General features: G+C 51.3%; 1 protein-coding gene and 2 pseudogenes across 1 annotated transcript in view; all 3 read right to left on the reverse strand.

Moving 5' to 3' along the window:
- LOC104564571 (protocadherin alpha-2-like) overlaps positions 1-21,099 on the reverse strand; it is a 160,364-nt gene that overhangs the window by 130,724 nt on the left and 8,541 nt on the right. The window lies entirely within an intron of this gene.
- On the reverse strand, positions 1,763-10,034 carry LOC148595082 (protocadherin alpha-8 pseudogene; annotated as a pseudogene).
- LOC148595083 (protocadherin alpha-8 pseudogene) lies at positions 12,653-20,924 on the reverse strand (annotated as a pseudogene).

Below are 21,099 nucleotides of genomic sequence, written 5' to 3' on the forward strand. Positions count from 1 at the left end.
AGTACGTGAAATATGCCCCCCTTCAGTCTTGTCGTCATCTGAAGGTCTCGCAGGATTCATGCTGGTGAGCTGTTTTTTCTTTCTTCCCCCCTCCTCTCTTCTCTGTACAACCCTTCCCTCCATCTCCTGCTTCATTTCTATGTCCTTCCATTATCTTCTCATCCCGACCATTCTCTTCTTCTCTACATTTCTCCTTCTATCTTTCCCCCCTTTTGCCAAAATGTTTTGTAAATGCTGATGCCAATCTTTACTTGAAGCACGGACAGGACTTTAGATAAACCTATCATACATCTTCCTGCTGCTTGCTCATCATATCCTGCGTGAAGTCCTGAGGATTCTGAAGGTCTCTTGAGAACTGCTTTGCAGGCAAGTCTCTCTCATGTGCCCATGAATACAGAGCCACTGCAGCATGGAGCACTCCTGAAAAGGCCTTCAGTGATTCGACCCTATCCTCCCCTCTGCCCTTCACAGCTTATCCTCATTCCTCTTTGCTCAGAAGGCATAACACATCTCCTGGCTTCTTGCAGGCCTCGCCAAGCACACACTCTACACATGCACCTCAACTCACTTTCTGGAAGATAGGCATACTCTTCAGCCTCCATCCATGACAAAGAAGTGGCTCTGCAATTTCATGCACTCCCTTTAATTGTCAGGAAGAATAACACACCATAAAAAAATAGGTAGATAGGACTGCCCCAAACATGTTTCATGGTCCTAAAAAAACCCAAGAATCTCCTTACTTCAGGAAGACAACCTAAAGGCACATTGACAAGGAAATCCTCAGAGAACAGTGTAAATATGTAAGGTCTATACCAGCGATCTAGTGTTCTTCCTTTGGCATAAGGAAGAGCTTTTTTCTGTGCCTTCATTTCCATTTGCAGCTGCATGATTCATTTACAGCTCCTGCTTATCATTCCAGGTGGGCATCCACTACCAGAATAGAGACAGGACTTCAGGTCCAGTACCAATACAGGAATTAGTTCCCATGCACTTTCCCACATCCATTAACACCATCAACCTAGCCCATAACATTAACTCACTAAGGTCATCTTAAGAGAATGCAGATGCATGTGCCTCTAAGATACATCATCCTCTTTTTCAGTTTGAAATAACAGAGAATAAAAACATATCCTTCTTCTGAAGGGGTTCTAACATAATTCTGCAGGGAACAACAACAAGGATATCTTCCATAGAAGTAGTGCTTGAACAGATGGCACATGGCCTCAGTTTCAAAATCTCACAGACATCACATTGAAAGAGTCTGCATCTTGCACACCAATACTGAAACATCTTTTAAATCAGGCTGGCAACAGGGAAAGGGCTGGTGGGGGAAATATTGTCCCAGCTGGTACATGCATGCCCACCCTCAGCCATGAAATTATTATCCCAATATATGTACTGCTCAAGGTCACCCAGGCCTCATTCAGCACCATTGCCATGCTGACAGGAATTTGTTAGACAACAACCAGTTCCCTCATCTTCCCACTTCCAGGCTGACATGGTCTTCTGTGGATCCTTAGCCTCACAGCAACACTGTCACCATAAAAAAATATATATATATATATGTATCGTACTAAACATGCATTTTCGAGCAAATGAACCAGCAAACAGATATTTCATGATTTATAACAAGGGAACAAAAACAGCTAGGGTGCCTACTGACTAACAGAATTTGTAAAGGAGATATCCCCGCTCAAACCCCAGTGATCAGTGCTGCAATGTCTAGTTGGAAGCCAACTAGAACCAGTTGTGCCCCCAGGGGTCAATACTGGGCCCAGTCCTTTTTAACTATTTCATCAATGATGTAAATGAAGGTACAGAGTGCACCCTCAATGAGTTTGCTGGTGATGGAGATCTGGGTGGAGCGGCTCTTTTCCACAGAGGCAAGGGAAAAAAGTACATCTTGAGACACTGTGTAAGCATTCAACTGCAGCAAAGAGGACTGCTGGAATAATGACGATATTTAATATATGTAAGCATGAATATATAACCATATGGAACAGCAGAGAGGGAGACCTCTATTATGGACCCACAAACAGCACACAGGAAATCACATGAAGGATTAAAATATTCACGCCCTTTACCAGTCAACCAGCCTCACACACAGTCCATATGGATGGTCCTAGCAATTTCAGGAACTCATTACTTCTGCAGATCAACCTGGACACACGTTGACAAGGAAATCCTCAGAGAAAGGTGAATCAAATGTAGAGGAAGACCAAGGTTCTAGTACTCCTCCTTTTGCACAGGGAAGAAATGCAAATGATTCATTTCCAACTCTAGTATTCCAGGTAGGCATCCCCACGGAGAACAACAGAAACAGGAGTTCAGAACCCAGCATTCAGAACATTCCAATACAGGAGGAAAACAGTGCCCACACTGCTGCACATGTCACCGAAACCTTTCGAAACCCTCCTACCGACAAATTAAGAGAGACTACATCTTGCACACCAATACTGAAACGTCTCTTAAATCAGGCTGGCGACAGGGAAAGGGGCTGGTGCTAGTGGGGGAAACGGTGTCCCAGCTGGGACACACGTGCATGTCCTCAGTCACCAAGCTATTATCAGAGCATTTTCATCTGTACTCTCAAGAAACCAAGGCCTACCCACCAGGGGATACATTAACGGGCACAGTCAGGAGTCACAGGTGATGAACTTCCACTGCTGTTGCTGGAGACTGAACATGGTGATCAACTTGCAATTAGTCCTTGGACAATGAACCCCAGATGACAAAGCAACATACTTTTTCTTTCCCAATCTTTCCTGTGTCTTGCACCCACCTTCAGATTTGCTCTTCTGCTGCTACCCTGTAAAGAACTAGTTTTGCTACCAATGTCCTGGAACCAAGGCCTTATGAAAAGCAAGCTTCACCTCCTGAAATGTAATTGAAACTCTTGCTTCTTCCTTGACAGAACAGGAGCTTTCCCATTCATCCCACCGAGTCCAAATAATACAGAGACAATGGAAAAAAGTACACACTCTGTCAGCATTATTTTACAACAAAGCTTAGCTTAAGAGGCCTACAAGTTCCAGTAAGGCGACACTAGTAAACATACTAAGCATGAATATAAAACCATATGAAATCTCAGAGAGAGAAACCTGTAGCACTGTCACACAAAACCCACACAGGAAAACACACACAAGGAATAAAATATTCAAGATAACAACCAAAGATGCAGAATGGCTGTGAAATATGGCTATTACAGCAGTAGACTGCATAGGAAACAGCTGTTGTTTTCTCCCACTTCTCACAGGTGGGGACTCAGGAGTATGAGTAGTAGTTAGGCAAAAACTCTCAGCACTCCTTCCTGATTTCCACTGAGCCTTGGGAAAGGCCAAGGCTTCCACAAGGAACATGTTTGCGTGGGAAAGATTCATCACTCATGCTTCAGTATGAACAGGAGCAGGCTGCGTTTGAGACAGTGACAGAGCTCAGCAGTTTCAGGGAGTCTCCTTGATTGTGAAAGAACATAACATAGAGCAGGGAAATCATATCACAAACACCACCACCTTGGTTACACTCTGACACAGTGATCCATCTCCTGAGATACAACAGCAACTTGAGAGATGGTCAGGGTGGACAGACTCCACAGAGATTTGACAACTCCAGGGAATCTTTAATTTGATATTTTTATTCAACGTAGCCCACCAAGCAAACGCGCAGAGAAGGGTGACATTCAACCCACGGGGCAACACTCCCCAACACTCTTTCCTTCCCCCAAGTAAGACTCCATACCTCCTTTTCCACTTGCAGCTACAGCATGACAGTCAAGATGCTTTTCAGGCAGGCCTGTGAATGAAAAGGGGCTGTCTCCAGTCTAGAGCACCGCAAGCCCTTACCAAACTCTGTTAGTTTAAGGCCCTCTGAGTCCATCTGGACTTCTCTTACAAAGTTTTCCCTCTCCATCCACTGTGGATGCCAGATGTCCTTCCATGACTTCATGAACACCTGCTAGCAGAGGGGGACACTTTAAGATTTCTTTGAAGAAGAAGGGAAGATTCCATACAGTGAAAGGATAAGGGTGCTTTTCAACATCAAGTACCCTCTCAAGATCAGCAAGGCCTCCACCTTCAGGCTCTTGCAACTGCAAAGCAATCACTGACAAGCATTCTTGAAAAACTTTCTTGAATTGGGTTCTTATCAAACCATCCCCAACATACAACTTTGGGAAATGGGTTCTCACAACAAGCAGGCATTCTCCCCTTCTTAGGTTATGGTATGTGCCATGTCCTCTCCAACATCTCCACATCCCTTAGGCAGGGCTTTGCACTGTTCAAGATCACCCAGGCCTCATTCAGCACCATTGCCATGCTGACAGGAATTTGTAGGAAAACAACCAGTTCCCTCATCTTCCCACTTCCAGGATGACATGGTCTTCTGCAGATCCTTAGCCTCACAGCAACAATGTCACAAAAAAAAAAAAAAAATCAGATGTATCGTACCAAACATGCATTTTCAAGCAAACGAACCAGCAAACAGATATTTCATGATTTATTACAAGGGAACAAAAACAGCTAGGGTGCCTACTGACTAACAGAATTTGTAAAGGAGATATCCCCGCTCAAACCCCAGTGATCAGTGCTGCAATGTCTAGTTGGAAGCCAACTAGGGCCAGTTGTGTCCCCCAGGGGTCAATACTGGGCCCAGTCCTTTTTAACTATTTCATCAATGATGTAAATGAAGGTACAGAGTGCACCCTCAATGAGTTTGCTGGTGATGCAGACCTGGGAGGAGCGGCTGATACACTAGGAGCCTTTGCTGTCATTCAGAGGGACCTCAGTCACTTGGAGAGATGGGCCAATGGGAACTTTTTTAAACACAGTAAGGGCAAGTGTAAAGTCCTGCAGCTGAGGAGAAATAAACCCTTGCACCAGTGGAAAGTGGGACTGACCTGCTGGACAGCAGCTGCAGAAACAGACTGGGAGTGCTGGAGGGACGAAAGTTCACCATGAGCCAGCAATGTGCTCTTTGACTAAGAAGACCACTGGTATCCTAGACTGCATGAGGAAGAGCACGTCCACGTCTGGAAAACTGTGTCCAGTTCTGGACTGCCCAATACAAGAGAGCCATCATTGCCTTGCCGGCACTGTTCCTAATGAGTTATGGAACAACAGCACTACACTGAGGCAGGCAATGTCGGATAATGATGCCAAACACTTTATTTCTCTTAAATCTTCCTTTCTTTCATTTCCTTGGCATGTGAACAAAATTTACATGTTTGCATGGGAAGGATTCATGGCTCGTGCTTCACCAGGAATACACACAGACTTTTGCCTTCTGCTCAGAAGATTCAGGCACACTGCTTGGTTATCAAATACCATATGAGAGAGCAGAGAAAACAGGTTATAAACAACACCTCGTTTATCCCATTCCAAGCACTCATCCATATTGGGAAGAGTCCTGGACATCATATACCAGGAAACACAGCGCCACAAAAAAAACAGGTATTCTGCTCCTCGTTCTTGGGGAAAGACACATGCCATGTTGTCTCTCAATATCTCATGTCCCTTGGGTAAGCCTCATTGACACACTTCAAAACAGGAAAAGGACAGGTTTCATTCAGGGCCATTATCACAGTGCCAAGAGATTTCTCAACTGCAACCAGCTCCCACCATTCTGCTTCCTAGTCACAGGCAAACACAGCCACCAGGATCATCTTAAAAAAAAAATGGTATGACAAGCAGCAGTGATTTTACTCAGTGTGACAACAAACCAACTCTGGAAGAGTGAATGACAAGTATTAGGCAGGGGTGGGGTTTTTTTTGTTTGTTTGTTTGTTTCGTTGGTTGGATTTGAAAACTCAAAAGAAAATGTTCCAGAAGAAGGTGTTCCTGGATAAGAACAAAGAAAGCTATAAAACTTTTTACAGTAGTGCTGTGACTGCTCTAGTCACATGAATCTTCACCATTCACTTTATCAAATGATGGAAATACATCAAATAATGAAGAGGAAGGGTCCTCACAGGCAATGTATCATGAATAGGATAATTTGATACTGAAGACCCTCTCATGAGCAGCAAGGATACCAATTTCAGGCTCATGCTACCTGCGAAATAATCAGGCACAAGCCTCATTGAGCAACTCCCTCGCTTCTCACTCTTTTGCAGGCAACCCGAGAAATGCAAAAGTCGTGTTTTCACAACAGGCAGCTATTCTCCTCTTCTTAGATTATGACACATTCCCCCTGACATTTCCAGGTGCATGCAAGAGGGAAGCCTCTGCATTGTTCAAGTTCACCCTTCAAATCAGGACGTGGCCAAGAAACACTCAAGGCGCGACGCTAAGAAGTGGGGGCATCTCAAGCTCTCTTTCCCACTCCCACGCTGATAGAGGCTTCCGCAGATCCGAATACAAACAGTGGCATTGTCACAAAAAAACTAAAGAATGCATCTAACGATAAGTGCCTGCAAGATTCCCGCAGAGAGAACCGTCAAAATTTGCAAGGAAACATCAAATGCAGCTATAAATACTACACATGCAACAACAATCCAAAAGGAGAAGAGCGAACAACAGCTGCTAGGCAGGAGATCCGGTCAGCCAGTTTTTAAAACAATAGGAAAAGTGTCCTGTCTTAAATCTCGGTGGAAACTGCACAATGTGACGCAACATCCCAGCACCACTACTGACAAGACTACCCCTCGCAGCGCCTCTACCCGCCCTACCCGCCCCCGCCCCAAAAAAAAAAAAAAAAAAAGCCCCACCGGCCTCCCTCTCTCATTCACTCACTCACTCCCTCCCTCCCTTCGCGAGGAGCTCTCGAGTCGGCTCTACCTGGCGACCGAGAACATCAAACACGGAACCATCATTGTTAATTACAAGCCACACCTCCCCCGCATGGCCCATTCACACTCATTTAGAAGAGGCAGGTAATGTCGTTAATGAAGGGAATCGCTTCTGTTTCTCTTGTCAAAGCCTAAGTCCTGCACAACGAGTGTATTTGCATAAGAAAGACTCATGATTCAGGCTTCACCACGAATACACAGACGTTTCCTTTTACGCTGAAACTTCAGGCACGCTGCTTGGCAATCAAAGAGCATATTACAGAGTTTAGGAAATCATGTTACTTACAAACAATATCTCAGTTATAACACAGTGGTCCACCTCCTGAGACAGAATATCAGTGTGGACAGACTCCAGACGGACCTGATAACTCCAGGACTCTTTAGTTTGCAGCTTACAATGAGCATAGACCAGCAAGAGAATTCTCAGAAAGAGTTTAATAAGGAAACACAGCTCTACAGGGGTCTTTCTCTCCCCCACCAAAGAGGTTTTGTACTTCCCTTTTCACTTGGAACTATTAGAAGAAAGTCAAAAGTCCTGTTCTATGAGCCTTGCGCATGAAAAGGCGTTCTCCAGCTTCCACTACACACTTCTAAGCTCACTTGTATGAGGATCTGCGAGTCCGAGGGAACATCCCCTCCCGAACTTAACCACCTTCTCAAAGCATACATCCGCTACAAGAGCGGATCCAGAAAACGCCACGAAAGAGAGGGGCAAAAGCGGGCAAGGTGCCTCAGAGAAGGGCAAGGACGGGGAAAGGAAGGCCGGAGAAAAGAAAGTGCCACTGACCGTGTCCGGGAGAGCGGTGGGATCCTGCGGCGTCTCCTTTAGCGCGGAGCCCGCGGGCGGCGGGAAGTTGGGGCTGAAAACCATGAGGTCGCTCTTGCCCGCGCCCTCCGCCACGCACACGCTCCGGCTCTGGCGCTGCGAGTACGACCAGCTCCCCACTTCGCTGGCGCACACCAGCGTCGTCGGACCGGGCCCCGACAGCACGGACGCCCGCGGCGACCACCGCGACGCCGCGTACAGCACCACGGCCAGCAGGAACACGCTCGACACCGCGCAGATGGCCACCACCAGCCACACGTTCGTCGTCGCCGACGGGGACGCGCCGCCATCGATGCCCGATGCCGACCCCCGAAACACCGACCCCGATGAAACCGCTCCCACGCCCGCCGCCAGCGCCGCCTCGGTGCCCTCGCCCAGCGACACGCTCAGCGTGGCCGTGGCCGAGCGCGCCGGCTCGCCGTGGTCCCGCACCACGATGAGCAGCGTCTGCCGCGGCCCGTCCGCCTCCTCCAGCGCCCGCGCCGTGCTCACCTCGCCGCTGTACAGACCCACGCGGAACGCGCCCTTGTCCCGCGCCTCCTGCAGCTCGTAGCGCAGCCACGCGTTGTAGCCCGAGTCCGCGTCCACAGCACGGATCTTCGCCACCACCTGCCCCGCAGGAGAACCCCACGACGCCCACGCCGACAAAGACCACCCCGACGAAGAGGACAATTCAGACGAGGGCGACCCCACCGCGCCGCCAGCCCAGGGGCCCGCGCCGCCCCCCGCGGGCGGCAGCAGCGACGGAGCGTTGTCGTTCTCGTCCACCACGAAGAGCTGCACAGTGGCGTTGCCGCTCAGCGACGGCTCCCCCGCGTCCACCGCGCGCACCTCGAACTGCAGCACCTGCAGCTCCTCGTAGTCCAAGGGCTGCAGCGCCCACACACGCCCGCTCTCCGCGTCCACCGACACGTAGCTCGACGCCGAGCGCGACCCCGACGCCGACGTGCCCTCCCACAACGAGTAGCTCACGCGCCCGTTGCCCGCCTCGTCCGGGTCCCGCGCCCACACGCGCGCCAGCTCCGCGCCCGCCGCGTTGTTCTCCCGCGCCAGCACCGTGTACACGGCCTGCGCGAACGCCGGCGCGTTGTCGTTCACGTCTGACACCGGCACCCGCAGGGCGCGCCGGGCGCGCAGCGGCGGCGCCCCGCCGTCCTCCGCACGCACCTCCACCTCGTACTCCGACACACGCTCCCGGTCCAGCGCCTCACGCAGCACCAGCGAGTACGAGCCCTCGAACGTCGACACCAGACCGAACGGCGACGACGGCCACACCGCGCACCGCACGCGCCCGTTCGACCCCGAGTCACGGTCCGACACGCTCAGCAGCGCCACCACCGTCCCCAGCGGCGCGTCCTCGGACACCGGCACCGACAGCGACGTCACCCACACCTCCGGCGCGTTGTCGTTCACATCCAAGACCTTCAACTCCACGCGGCAGTGACCTGATAACGGAGGAGTTCCCTTATCTCTCGCCTCTATGCGGAAATCGAATACGCTGACCTCTTCAAAGTCCAGAGCGGCCGTCAGTGTGATCTCCCCCGTGTTCGGATTCACGCTAATAAGATCCTTTCCGTGGAGTGGAAGGAAGTGCGTGGCTGCGTAGGTAATTTCGCTGTTAATTCCCTCGTCTGGATCCGATGCAGTCACGCGCGCCACCAGTGTTCCCTCTGCAGCACTCTCTGCTAGCTGCACTTTATAGACCGACTGGTTGAACTCGGGCGCGTTGTCATTCACATCCAGCACCGAGATCACCAGCTCCATCGTGCCTGACAGCGACGGTCTGCCCCCGTCACTCGCCGTCAGCACTAAACGGTGCTCAGACATTGCCTCCCGGTCCAAAGCCTTCGTTAAGAGGATTTCAGGCAGATCATTTAGCTCGTTCACCTTTTGTAAATCCACTTTGAAATACTCGCTGGGGCTGAGTTTGTAGGAGAGCTGCGCGTTCGCTCCGATATCCGCGTCCGATGCGCCCTCCAGAGGGAAACGCGAGCCAGGAAGCGTTGTTAATTCCGACACACTGAGATATTTTTGTTTAACGGGAAAGAGCGGGGCGTTGTCGTTGATGTCGGTGACCTCCAGCTCCACGTGGAAGACGCGCAGCGGCCGCTCCACCAGCACCTCCAGGCGCAGCGTGCACGGTGCGCTCTTGCCGCACAGCTCCTCCCGGTCCAGCCGCGAGCTCACCACCAGCGCCCCGCTCGCCCCGCTCACCTCCACGCTCGCCGGACGACCCTTCGCCACCAGACGCAGCCGACGCGCCTCCACCTCGCCCGCCTCCACACCCAGGTCCTGCGCCAGCCGGCCCACCACCGTGCCGCCCTTGGCTTCCTCCGGCACCGAGTAGCGCACCTGACCGCCGACCAGCGCCCACGCCGCCTGCAGCACCAGCACCCGCACCGCGGACCGCACGCACACGCCCATGGCCAGCGCCGGGCCCGCACCGGCCCCGCGCGCTTCCCCGACACCCACGCCGCTCGCCGCCGCCGCTCCCTGCACCGCCGCCCGCGGCCTCACGCTCCCCCCGCGCTCACAGCCGGGCTTTCCGCCGCACCGGGGCGGAGCCGACGCGGACGCCGCCGTTTCTGAGCCTGCAGCGACACCGTGTGCCCCGCCGCCTCACACGCGCCCGCGGAGCCGCCTCCTTCCGAATGGCAGCTCTGGGACCGCCGCTACCGGTACCGGCCCCCGCCGCCCCGAACCTCCCTGAGCACCGACTGTACTCGGCACCGCCGCTGCGGCACCAGCCCTGCGGTGACGTCTCGGCTCAGATGCTGCAGACTTCTCTGTTCGGCATTTCACACGGAAACACCACCATAGATCAGGGACATCTTCCGGGATAATCCTCCTTCCCCGGAACAAGACTTTTTCATCCGTAAGATTCGCTTCCCTTCATCCAGCTCAGGATCCTGCTCCTTCCGAAGACAGAAAATTTTGTTGGCTGCACTCGTATAAACGAACAACAGAGAACACCGTACTCTTATTTTTTGTTGTTGTTGATGTTGTTTTTCTTTTTTTCCTTTAACGGATTGAAGAGTCAAAAACGCTTTAAGACCTTCGACTCGTGGTAGCGGCTCCAATGGGTTGCAGGAAATCATTGGCAAGGGGCAGAATCTGCACGATAACAACAAAGGATGCAGAGGGAAAAGGAATGAGGTATCTGGTACCTATTTTTGCTTGAAGACGTTATGGTAGACTACGCAGAGAACGTGGATGCTCCCGCTGTTTTCTTTGTAAGAAGATGGCAATGACTTGAAAGAAAAGCTCCCCGGGAAATCAGAGTACGTGAAATATGCCCCCCTTCAGTCTTGTCGTCATCTGAAGGTCTCGCAGGATTCATGCTGGTGAGCTGTTTTTTCTTTCTTCCCCCCTCCTCTCTTCTCTGTACAACCCTTCCCTCCATCTCCTGCTTCATTTCTATGTCCTTCCATTATCTTCTCATCCCGACCATTCTCTTCTTCTCTACATTTCTCCTTCTATCTTTCCCCCCTTTTGCCAAAATGTTTTGTAAATGCTGATGCCAATCTTTACTTGAAGCACGGACAGGACTTTAGATAAACCTATCATACATCTTCCTGCTGCTTGCTCATCATATCCTGCGTGAAGTCCTGAGGATTCTGAAGGTCTCTTGAGAACTGCTTTGCAGGCAAGTCTCTCTCATGTGCCCATGAATACAGAGCCACTGCAGCATGGAGCACTCCTGAAAAGGCCTTCAGTGATTCGACCCTATCCTCCCCTCTGCCCTTCACAGCTTATCCTCATTCCTCTTTGCTCAGAAGGCATAACACATCTCCTGGCTTCTTGCAGGCCTCGCCAAGCACACACTCTACACATGCACCTCAACTCACTTTCTGGAAGATAGGCATACTCTTCAGCCTCCATCCATGACAAAGAAGTGGCTCTGCAATTTCATGCACTCCCTTTAATTGTCAGGAAGAATAACACACCATAAAAAAATAGGTAGATAGGACTGCCCCAAACATGTTTCATGGTCCTAAAAAAACCCAAGAATCTCCTTACTTCAGGAAGACAACCTAAAGGCACATTGACAAGGAAATCCTCAGAGAACAGTGTAAATATGTAAGGTCTATACCAGCGATCTAGTGTTCTTCCTTTGGCATAAGGAAGAGCTTTTTTCTGTGCCTTCATTTCCATTTGCAGCTGCATGATTCATTTACAGCTCCTGCTTATCATTCCAGGTGGGCATCCACTACCAGAATAGAGACAGGACTTCAGGTCCAGTACCAATACAGGAATTAGTTCCCATGCACTTTCCCACATCCATTAACACCATCAACCTAGCCCATAACATTAACTCACTAAGGTCATCTTAAGAGAATGCAGATGCATGTGCCTCTAAGATACATCATCCTCTTTTTCAGTTTGAAATAACAGAGAATAAAAACATATCCTTCTTCTGAAGGGGTTCTAACATAATTCTGCAGGGAACAACAACAAGGATATCTTCCATAGAAGTAGTGCTTGAACAGATGGCACATGGCCTCAGTTTCAAAATCTCACAGACATCACATTGAAAGAGTCTGCATCTTGCACACCAATACTGAAACATCTTTTAAATCAGGCTGGCAACAGGGAAAGGGCTGGTGGGGGAAATATTGTCCCAGCTGGTACATGCATGCCCACCCTCAGCCATGAAATTATTATCCCAATATATGTACTGCTCAAGGTCACCCAGGCCTCATTCAGCACCATTGCCATGCTGACAGGAATTTGTTAGACAACAACCAGTTCCCTCATCTTCCCACTTCCAGGCTGACATGGTCTTCTGTGGATCCTTAGCCTCACAGCAACACTGTCACCATAAAAAAATATATATATATATATGTATCGTACTAAACATGCATTTTCGAGCAAATGAACCAGCAAACAGATATTTCATGATTTATAACAAGGGAACAAAAACAGCTAGGGTGCCTACTGACTAACAGAATTTGTAAAGGAGATATCCCCGCTCAAACCCCAGTGATCAGTGCTGCAATGTCTAGTTGGAAGCCAACTAGAACCAGTTGTGCCCCCAGGGGTCAATACTGGGCCCAGTCCTTTTTAACTATTTCATCAATGATGTAAATGAAGGTACAGAGTGCACCCTCAATGAGTTTGCTGGTGATGGAGATCTGGGTGGAGCGGCTCTTTTCCACAGAGGCAAGGGAAAAAAGTACATCTTGAGACACTGTGTAAGCATTCAACTGCAGCAAAGAGGACTGCTGGAATAATGACGATATTTAATATATGTAAGCATGAATATATAACCATATGGAACAGCAGAGAGGGAGACCTCTATTATGGACCCACAAACAGCACACAGGAAATCACATGAAGGATTAAAATATTCACGCCCTTTACCAGTCAACCAGCCTCACACACAGTCCATATGGATGGTCCTAGCAATTTCAGGAACTCATTACTTCTGCAGATCAACCTGGACACACGTTGACAAGGAAATCCTCAGAGAAAGGTGAATCAAATGTAGAGGAAGACCAAGGTTCTAGTACTCCTCCTTTTGCACAGGGAAGAAATGCAAATGATTCATTTCCAACTCTAGTATTCCAGGTAGGCATCCCCACGGAGAACAACAGAAACAGGAGTTCAGAACCCAGCATTCAGAACATTCCAATACAGGAGGAAAACAGTGCCCACACTGCTGCACATGTCACCGAAACCTTTCGAAACCCTCCTACCGACAAATTAAGAGAGACTACATCTTGCACACCAATACTGAAACGTCTCTTAAATCAGGCTGGCGACAGGGAAAGGGGCTGGTGCTAGTGGGGGAAACGGTGTCCCAGCTGGGACACACGTGCATGTCCTCAGTCACCAAGCTATTATCAGAGCATTTTCATCTGTACTCTCAAGAAACCAAGGCCTACCCACCAGGGGATACATTAACGGGCACAGTCAGGAGTCACAGGTGATGAACTTCCACTGCTGTTGCTGGAGACTGAACATGGTGATCAACTTGCAATTAGTCCTTGGACAATGAACCCCAGATGACAAAGCAACATACTTTTTCTTTCCCAATCTTTCCTGTGTCTTGCACCCACCTTCAGATTTGCTCTTCTGCTGCTACCCTGTAAAGAACTAGTTTTGCTACCAATGTCCTGGAACCAAGGCCTTATGAAAAGCAAGCTTCACCTCCTGAAATGTAATTGAAACTCTTGCTTCTTCCTTGACAGAACAGGAGCTTTCCCATTCATCCCACCGAGTCCAAATAATACAGAGACAATGGAAAAAAGTACACACTCTGTCAGCATTATTTTACAACAAAGCTTAGCTTAAGAGGCCTACAAGTTCCAGTAAGGCGACACTAGTAAACATACTAAGCATGAATATAAAACCATATGAAATCTCAGAGAGAGAAACCTGTAGCACTGTCACACAAAACCCACACAGGAAAACACACACAAGGAATAAAATATTCAAGATAACAACCAAAGATGCAGAATGGCTGTGAAATATGGCTATTACAGCAGTAGACTGCATAGGAAACAGCTGTTGTTTTCTCCCACTTCTCACAGGTGGGGACTCAGGAGTATGAGTAGTAGTTAGGCAAAAACTCTCAGCACTCCTTCCTGATTTCCACTGAGCCTTGGGAAAGGCCAAGGCTTCCACAAGGAACATGTTTGCGTGGGAAAGATTCATCACTCATGCTTCAGTATGAACAGGAGCAGGCTGCGTTTGAGACAGTGACAGAGCTCAGCAGTTTCAGGGAGTCTCCTTGATTGTGAAAGAACATAACATAGAGCAGGGAAATCATATCACAAACACCACCACCTTGGTTACACTCTGACACAGTGATCCATCTCCTGAGATACAACAGCAACTTGAGAGATGGTCAGGGTGGACAGACTCCACAGAGATTTGACAACTCCAGGGAATCTTTAATTTGATATTTTTATTCAACGTAGCCCACCAAGCAAACGCGCAGAGAAGGGTGACATTCAACCCACGGGGCAACACTCCCCAACACTCTTTCCTTCCCCCAAGTAAGACTCCATACCTCCTTTTCCACTTGCAGCTACAGCATGACAGTCAAGATGCTTTTCAGGCAGGCCTGTGAATGAAAAGGGGCTGTCTCCAGTCTAGAGCACCGCAAGCCCTTACCAAACTCTGTTAGTTTAAGGCCCTCTGAGTCCATCTGGACTTCTCTTACAAAGTTTTCCCTCTCCATCCACTGTGGATGCCAGATGTCCTTCCATGACTTCATGAACACCTGCTAGCAGAGGGGGACACTTTAAGATTTCTTTGAAGAAGAAGGGAAGATTCCATACAGTGAAAGGATAAGGGTGCTTTTCAACATCAAGTACCCTCTCAAGATCAGCAAGGCCTCCACCTTCAGGCTCTTGCAACTGCAAAGCAATCACTGACAAGCATTCTTGAAAAACTTTCTTGAATTGGGTTCTTATCAAACCATCCCCAACATACAACTTTGGGAAATGGGTTCTCACAACAAGCAGGCATTCTCCCCTTCTTAGGTTATGGTATGTGCCATGTCCTCTCCAACATCTCCACATCCCTTAGGCAGGGCTTTGCACTGTTCAAGATCACCCAGGCCTCATTCAGCACCATTGCCATGCTGACAGGAATTTGTAGGAAAACAACCAGTTCCCTCATCTTCCCACTTCCAGGATGACATGGTCTTCTGCAGATCCTTAGCCTCACAGCAACAATGTCACAAAAAAAAAAAAAAAATCAGATGTATCGTACCAAACATGCATTTTCAAGCAAACGAACCAGCAAACAGATATTTCATGATTTATTACAAGGGAACAAAAACAGCTAGGGTGCCTACTGACTAACAGAATTTGTAAAGGAGATATCCCCGCTCAAACCCCAGTGATCAGTGCTGCAATGTCTAGTTGGAAGCCAACTAGGGCCAGTTGTGTCCCCCAGGGGTCAATACTGGGCCCAGTCCTTTTTAACTATTTCATCAATGATGTAAATGAAGGTACAGAGTGCACCCTCAATGAGTTTGCTGGTGATGCAGACCTGGGAGGAGCGGCTGATACACTAGGAGCCTTTGCTGTCATTCAGAGGGACCTCAGTCACTTGGAGAGATGGGCCAATGGGAACTTTTTTAAACACAGTAAGGGCAAGTGTAAAGTCCTGCAGCTGAGGAGAAATAAACCCTTGCACCAGTGGAAAGTGGGACTGACCTGCTGGACAGCAGCTGCAGAAACAGACTGGGAGTGCTGGAGGGACGAAAGTTCACCATGAGCCAGCAATGTGCTCTTTGACTAAGAAGACCACTGGTATCCTAGACTGCATGAGGAAGAGCACGTCCACGTCTGGAAAACTGTGTCCAGTTCTGGACTGCCCAATACAAGAGAGCCATCATTGCCTTGCCGGCACTGTTCCTAATGAGTTATGGAACAACAGCACTACACTGAGGCAGGCAATGTCGGATAATGATGCCAAACACTTTATTTCTCTTAAATCTTCCTTTCTTTCATTTCCTTGGCATGTGAACAAAATTTACATGTTTGCATGGGAAGGATTCATGGCTCGTGCTTCACCAGGAATACACACAGACTTTTGCCTTCTGCTCAGAAGATTCAGGCACACTGCTTGGTTATCAAATACCATATGAGAGAGCAGAGAAAACAGGTTATAAACAACACCTCGTTTATCCCATTCCAAGCACTCATCCATATTGGGAAGAGTCCTGGACATCATATACCAGGAAACACAGCGCCACAAAAAAAACAGGTATTCTGCTCCTCGTTCTTGGGGAAAGACACATGCCATGTTGTCTCTCAATATCTCATGTCCCTTGGGTAAGCCTCATTGACACACTTCAAAACAGGAAAAGGACAGGTTTCATTCAGGGCCATTATCACAGTGCCAAGAGATTTCTCAACTGCAACCAGCTCCCACCATTCTGCTTCCTAGTCACAGGCAAACACAGCCACCAGGATCATCTTAAAAAAAAAATGGTATGACAAGCAGCAGTGATTTTACTCAGTGTGACAACAAACCAACTCTGGAAGAGTGAATGACAAGTATTAGGCAGGGGTGGGGTTTTTTTTGTTTGTTTGTTTGTTTCGTTGGTTGGATTTGAAAACTCAAAAGAAAATGTTCCAGAAGAAGGTGTTCCTGGATAAGAACAAAGAAAGCTATAAAACTTTTTACAGTAGTGCTGTGACTGCTCTAGTCACATGAATCTTCACCATTCACTTTATCAAATGATGGAAATACATCAAATAATGAAGAGGAAGGGTCCTCACAGGCAATGTATCATGAATAGGATAATTTGATACTGAAGACCCTCTCATGAGCAGCAAGGATACCAATTTCAGGCTCATGCTACCTGCGAAATAATCAGGCACAAGCCTCATTGAGCAACTCCCTCGCTTCTCACTCTTTTGCAGGCAACCCGAGAAATGCAAAAGTCGTGTTTTCACAACAGGCAGCTATTCTCCTCTTCTTAGATTATGACACATTCCCCCTGACATTTCCAGGTGCATGCAAGAGGGAAGCCTCTGCATTGTTCAAGTTCACCCTTCAAATCAGGACGTGGCCAAGAAACACTCAAGGCGCGACGCTAAGAAGTGGGGGCATCTCAAGCTCTCTTTCCCACTCCCACGCTGATAGAGGCTTCCGCAGATCCGAATACAAACAGTGGCATTGTCACAAAAAAACTAAAGAATGCATCTAACGATAAGTGCCTGCAAGATTCCCGCAGAGAGAACCGTCAAAATTTGCAAGGAAACATCAAATGCAGCTATAAATACTACACATGCAACAACAATCCAAAAGGAGAAGAGCGAACAACAGCTGCTAGGCAGGAGATCCGGTCAGCCAGTTTTTAAAACAATAGGAAAAGTGTCCTGTCTTAAATCTCGGTGGAAACTGCACAATGTGACGCAACATCCCAGCACCACTACTGACAAGACTACCCCTCGCAGCGCCTCTACCCGCCCTACCCGCCCCCGCCCCAAAAAAAAAAAAAAAAAAAGCCCCACCGGCCTCCCTCTCTCATTCACTCACTCACTCCCTCCCTCCCTTCGCGAGGAGCTCTCGAGTCGGCTCTACCTGGCGACCGAGAACATCAAACACGGAACCATCATTGTTAATTACAAGCCACACCTCCCCCGCATGGCCCATTCACACTCATTTAGAAGAGGCAGGTAATGTCGTTAATGAAGGGAATCGCTTCTGTTTCTCTTGTCAAAGCCTAAGTCCTGCACAACGAGTGTATTTGCATAAGAAAGACTCATGATTCAGGCTTCACCACGAATACACAGACGTTTCCTTTTACGCTGAAACTTCAGGCACGCTGCTTGGCAATCAAAGAGCATATTACAGAGTTTAGGAAATCATGTTACTTACAAACAATATCTCAGTTATAACACAGTGGTCCACCTCCTGAGACAGAATATCAGTGTGGACAGACTCCAGACGGACCTGATAACTCCAGGACTCTTTAGTTTGCAGCTTACAATGAGCATAGACCAGCAAGAGAATTCTCAGAAAGAGTTTAATAAGGAAACACAGCTCTACAGGGGTCTTTCTCTCCCCCACCAAAGAGGTTTTGTACTTCCCTTTTCACTTGGAACTATTAGAAGAAAGTCAAAAGTCCTGTTCTATGAGCCTTGCGCATGAAAAGGCGTTCTCCAGCTTCCACTACACACTTCTAAGCTCACTTGTATGAGGATCTGCGAGTCCGAGGGAACATCCCCTCCCGAACTTAACCACCTTCTCAAAGCATACATCCGCTACAAGAGCGGATCCAGAAAACGCCACGAAAGAGAGGGGCAAAAGCGGGCAAGGTGCCTCAGAGAAGGGCAAGGACGGGGAAAGGAAGGCCGGAGAAAAGAAAGTGCCACTGACCGTGTCCGGGAGAGCGGTGGGATCCTGCGGCGTCTCCTTTAGCGCGGAGCCCGCGGGCGGCGGGAAGTTGGGGCTGAAAACCATGAGGTCGCTCTTGCCCGCGCCCTCCGCCACGCACACGCTCCGGCTCTGGCGCTGCGAGTACGACCAGCTCCCCACTTCGCTGGCGCACACCAGCGTCGTCGGACCGGGCCCCGACAGCACGGACGCCCGCGGCGACCACCGCGACGCCGCGTACAGCACCACGGCCAGCAGGAACACGCTCGACACCGCGCAGATGGCCACCACCAGCCACACGTTCGTCGTCGCCGACGGGGACGCGCCGCCATCGATGCCCGATGCCGACCCCCGAAACACCGACCCCGATGAAACCGCTCCCACGCCCGCCGCCAGCGCCGCCTCGGTGCCCTCGCCCAGCGACACGCTCAGCGTGGCCGTGGCCGAGCGCGCCGGCTCGCCGTGGTCCCGCACCACGATGAGCAGCGTCTGCCGCGGCCCGTCCGCCTCCTCCAGCGCCCGCGCCGTGCTCACCTCGCCGCTGTACAGACCCACGCGGAACGCGCCCTTGTCCCGCGCCTCCTGCAGCTCGTAGCGCAGCCACGCGTTGTAGCCCGAGTCCGCGTCCACAGCACGGATCTTCGCCACCACCTGCCCCGCAGGAGAACCCCACGACGCCCACGCCGACAAAGACCACCCCGACGAAGAGGACAATTCAGACGAGGGCGACCCCACCGCGCCGCCAGCCCAGGGGCCCGCGCCGCCCCCCGCGGGCGGCAGCAGCGACGGAGCGTTGTCGTTCTCGTCCACCACGAAGAGCTGCACAGTGGCGTTGCCGCTCAGCGACGGCTCCCCCGCGTCCACCGCGCGCACCTCGAACTGCAGCACCTGCAGCTCCTCGTAGTCCAAGGGCTGCAGCGCCCACACACGCCCGCTCTCCGCGTCCACCGACACGTAGCTCGACGCCGAGCGCGACCCCGACGCCGACGTGCCCTCCCACAACGAGTAGCTCACGCGCCCGTTGCCCGCCTCGTCCGGGTCCCGCGCCCACACGCGCGCCAGCTCCGCGCCCGCCGCGTTGTTCTCCCGCGCCAGCACCGTGTACACGGCCTGCGCGAACGCCGGCGCGTTGTCGTTCACGTCTGACACCGGCACCCGCAGGGCGCGCCGGGCGCGCAGCGGCGGCGCCCCGCCGTCCTCCGCACGCACCTCCACCTCGTACTCCGACACACGCTCCCGGTCCAGCGCCTCACGCAGCACCAGCGAGTACGAGCCCTCGAACGTCGACACCAGACCGAACGGCGACGACGGCCACACCGCGCACCGCACGCGCCCGTTCGACCCCGAGTCACGGTCCGACACGCTCAGCAGCGCCACCACCGTCCCCAGCGGCGCGTCCTCGGACACCGGCACCGACAGCGACGTCACCCACACCTCCGGCGCGTTGTCGTTCACATCCAAGACCTTCAACTCCACGCGGCAGTGACCTGATAACGGAGGAGTTCCCTTATCTCTCGCCTCTATGCGGAAATCGAATACGCTGACCTCTTCAAAGTCCAGAGCGGCCGTCAGTGTGATCTCCCCCGTGTTCGGATTCACGCTAATAAGATCCTTTCCGTGGAGTGGAAGGAAGTGCGTGGCTGCGTAGGTAATTTCGCTGTTAATTCCCTCGTCTGGATCCGATGCAGTCACGCGCGCCACCAGTGTTCCCTCTGCAGCACTCTCTGCTAGCTGCACTTTATAGACCGACTGGTTGAACTCGGGCGCGTTGTCATTCACATCCAGCACCGAGATCACCAGCTCCATCGTGCCTGACAGCGACGGTCTGCCCCCGTCACTCGCCGTCAGCACTAAACGGTGCTCAGACATTGCCTCCCGGTCCAAAGCCTTCGTTAAGAGGATTTCAGGCAGATCATTTAGCTCGTTCACCTTTTGTAAATCCACTTTGAAATACTCGCTGGGGCTGAGTTTGTAGGAGAGCTGCGCGTTCGCTCCGATATCCGCGTCCGATGCGCCCTCCAGAGGGAAACGCGAGCCAGGAAGCGTTGTTAATTCCGACACACTGAGATATTTTTGTTTAACGGGAAAGAGCGGGGCGTTGTCGTTGATGTCGGTGACCTCCAGCTCCACGTGGAAGACGCGCAGCGGCCGCTCCACCAGCACCTCCAGGCGCAGCGTGCACGGTGCGCTCTTGCCGCACAGCTCCTCCCGGTCCAGCCGCGAGCTCACCACCAGCGCCCCGCTCGCCCCGCTCACCTCCACGCTCGCCGGACGACCCTTCGCCACCAGACGCAGCCGACGCGCCTCCACCTCGCCCGCCTCCACACCCAGGTCCTGCGCCAGCCGGCCCACCACCGTGCCGCCCTTGGCTTCCTCCGGCACCGAGTAGCGCACCTGACCGCCGACCAGCGCCCACGCCGCCTGCAGCACCAGCACCCGCACCGCGGACCGCACGCACACGCCCATGGCCAGCGCCGGGCCCGCACCGGCCCCGCGCGCTTCCCCGACACCCACGCCGCTCGCCGCCGCCGCTCCCTGCACCGCCGCCCGCGGCCTCACGCTCCCCCCGCGCTCACAGCCGGGCTTTCCGCCGCACCGGGGCGGAGCCGACGCGGACGCCGCCGTTTCTGAGCCTGCAGCG

Source organism: Tinamus guttatus, unplaced genomic scaffold (genome assembly GCF_059628265.1).
Source record: "Tinamus guttatus ecotype Peru unplaced genomic scaffold, ASM5962826v1 Tinamus_guttatus_pri_ptg000155l, whole genome shotgun sequence".
NCBI lineage: Eukaryota > Metazoa > Chordata > Aves > Tinamiformes > Tinamidae > Tinamus > Tinamus guttatus.